The sequence below is a fragment of the Anneissia japonica genome, unplaced genomic scaffold (assembly GCF_011630105.1).
Source record: "Anneissia japonica isolate Jap-2015-1 unplaced genomic scaffold, ASM1163010v1 scaffold376_len1572418_cov194, whole genome shotgun sequence".
NCBI classification, from domain to species: Eukaryota; Metazoa; Echinodermata; class Crinoidea; order Comatulida; family Comatulidae; genus Anneissia; species Anneissia japonica.
In genome coordinates this window covers 1,533,865-1,537,353 of record NW_022741166.1, presented here as the reverse complement: position 1 = coordinate 1,537,353, position 3,489 = coordinate 1,533,865, and the positions used below count along the sequence as shown (strand labels likewise).

Sequence of the window (3,489 nt, the reverse complement as noted above, 5' to 3'; positions counted from 1 at the left end):
CAGCAAAGGAGTTAAAACCAACATCGGAAAATAATTCCTTAACCTCGTAAAGAAACATTTTCCGAGTGGCAACATTTTGCACAAGCTGTTCAACAAGAACAATGTTAAAGTCAGCTATAGCTGCTCAAGAAACATGGGCAGTATAATCAGAGCCCACAACAAACAGTTTCTGGTTGCTAAGCAACAACAGCCAGATAAACTCTGCAATTGCAGGAAAAAAGATGAATGTCCACTCTCCGGAAATTGCCTCACCTCATTCATCATCTACAAAGCCACTGTCCACTCAAATGATGACACAAAATGCTACATCGGGCTCACCGACACGCCGTTCAAAACCCGATACACAAACCACAAATACACTTTTAACACCCCCAAACACAGAAACTCTCCAAATACGTATGGAAATTAAAAGACAGCAACACACCCTACAATATCAAATGGTCTATTATCGACAGAGCATCGGCTTACTCCCCAAAAACAAAACGCTGCAACCTATGCATAACCGAAAACTTCACATAATATATTCAGACAAACAGTCAATACTAAACAAAAGAACCGAGCTATTGTCTAAATGCAGGCACAACAACAAATACTTACTTAAAAACAATTAACTCATTTGCATTTTCACCTGCCTTAGAATTCATATACTCACACAATCCTTGTATTGTCTCACTCCTGAAGATTGCAATAGCATGAAACAGTCTGTAGAGTGATTATACCCAGTTCTACATTTTCAATAATATAATATAATATATATATCAATGTGAAATGATGTAGTACGTTGTTCCATACCAAATATAGTTGTAATTGTAATAAAGGACAACTATGTTGATTTCAAATTTCAATAATACATTCCAATGGAATAGCAATATAGGTATATACCGTAGTAATTTAGGTATGGAGATATATAGGCCTAGGCCTAGTCCTCCAAATTTAATTGTCGACTTTATTTAATAAAGATTTGAACAGGGAACAGTGTGATTTCACTGTTCCCTGATTTGAATGTCCTGTATAATTTAATACAAACCAACACATGCGTTCACAAACTAAATTTATTCAACATGATTTATTCCATCAATCACTTAACCAGAATCACATCGCACCATCGATAATAACCCATCATATTGTAGTATAATAACTCAAACTATTTTTAGTAGCCAGCCCCCACCGACCAAAGAAAAATCTTCGATTCTCCCCTCTCATGCAGGACCAATAGCCTACAGTACTTTAATAAAGTAAAAAAAACAAAAAAAAACACAACCAAACCAAGCCCAGTTCACCTTATCTCAGCTTAAACAGCCTTAATTTACTTAACTGTATCATGTAGGATTTATTATCTTATGGTTGGAGTATTTTAACGATATTTGAATAACTAAAGACAAGGAAATTTTTTTGTAGAGGTACAATTAGTTACATTACTTGGAAACGCGGTATATATTTTGAACAAACAAAGAGCAAGAGAATTATAAAATGCATGAGGAGGCCTACTGCATATTTATGAACGAATTAAGCTTTCAACATTTATTAAAATCCATAAAAAAATGTATATACATTTTTACAATAAAAAAAATCATATTTGGAGACATTGACTTGATACCAGCCATTGTCTTCAAATAAGATAGTTTGCGAGTATGCATGTAACAGTTATAAGTGAACCTATTATCACTACAAGAATTTTCAACATTTGAATCGATCTGCAAGTATATGAATCCTTAGCCCGTGTTCTTGTCGAGTAAAATACTCTTTTCATTGCCATTTCTATAGCCGTTTTGACCCCAGCCAATTTCACAGGGCCCACAAGACGACACTGGTAAGAGTAGCATGGCCCGAAAAAACACTAAAAAGCAAACATTGGATCTTGAAAAAAGATCAGAAATAAATTTGGTTTCACACCAATTTCGGAAGCAATCTCGTCCATATAAGAAACCCAATCCAATTGTATTGTATTACGTAAAGATTTTACGTAGCGTTTCTCTATCATTTTTTTTTTACTGAAACATCACATAGCATTTTAGTCATTGTGGGCGCTTTCACAGCCCCCTGAAAAGAAGTGTTGCCCAACGGCTTTGTATCTCTGATATTGGCATGATCGCACCCCGGGGCTGCGCTAGACCGATGATGGCAAGGGTCGGTGGTGAGAGTTTGACGGGAAGGACGTACTTGTACAAAGATATCTGATTGTTATCAACGTTTAGAATTGATTCATCAATGAACGGAAAACTGAATGTGTAGCCGGTTGCCATGAGAATGATATCTATGTCATCCTCGCACGTTCCGTCATCAAACTCAATAGAAGTTTTGTTGATGCGTTTGATATTGCTTCTGACTGTCACACGAACTTCAATTATTGTATTCAACAGTGTATCATTGACAGTTGGGTGCTGTGATAAGAAATTGTGTTCTGGTTGAAGACCGTGAGAGTTAGCATAATTGCCCTTCTTATTAAGCTGCCTCTGTGTCATGATGTTCACCACATGTAACGGAAACATAGAATTGAATCTGGTGATGTTTTTAATGTCAGAAGAAACACCACTGTCTGCCTCTCGATTCACAATCCAAGTTCCCCTTCGTGTGCTTAAAAATACCTGAAATAAAAGAGTTGTAAATTGCATTGCATACAGGTTTCGTCAAGTGCCTATATTTAAATGTATACATTTGCATAATTCTAACAATACCTGTTAAGCATGTTGGCTAATCTCAACGGCAGCATCGCAGCCAGAATTCCCGACGCCAACGATCACAACCTTCTTGCGTTCGAATCCATGAAAGTCGACGTAATCATGACTGTCCCTTTGTTCATAATACTGACCGTGGACCTGAACACACCGCCTTGTCCTTTGCCGTTTTCTCTACAGTTCCATAGCCCGCCGATTACGTCACTTTTCTCAAAGCAGGCAGGTACTAATCCCTCGTCGAGGCAACACTTTGCGGCTGTAAGACCACTGGCGCCCGCGCCTAAGATGGCTATCCGTTTGACGACCATTTCAATTCTGAAACAACATCAGTTGTAAATTAAAAACATAATCTGGATGATTATTTTTTGAAAACTAATCATAATGAAGAGGTTTGATATGTTGGGGGCTATGTTTAGTTCTTATTGCTTTAAATTAGCACTTAAGAGTGACTTTCCACTAACATTATGCATTATGCTAAACAGTAATCTTGACTTTGAGTATGAGGACGTGTTCCAATCAATACTAGAGTATTGTCATTTACCGGTACTAAAAATAAATAGAAATATAGAAATACAGTATATAACTACTACAATTATAAACTGCAATTATTTTATAAATGGCATTTTATATGTATTGCAGTTGTGATTAAAAAAAACAATAGGATATTACTCTCCTAGCTTCTTTATGTTACTGCTGCAATGGTGGAAACTACTCGGCATCTCTATATTCAGCGATTTGGCTTACCTCATTACCTTTTCACAGATGCGCTTTTCTGACAGGAGTCCCTATAAATAGGTAGTCTCAGAACGTGTTT

General features: G+C 36.7%; 1 pseudogene; it reads right to left on the bottom strand.

The window, feature by feature from the left end:
* Nucleotides 1-1,044: 1,044 nt before the first annotated feature.
* On the bottom strand, nt 1,045-3,001 carry LOC117118651 (annotated as a pseudogene).
* Between the last annotated feature and the right edge of the window lie 488 nt (nt 3,002-3,489).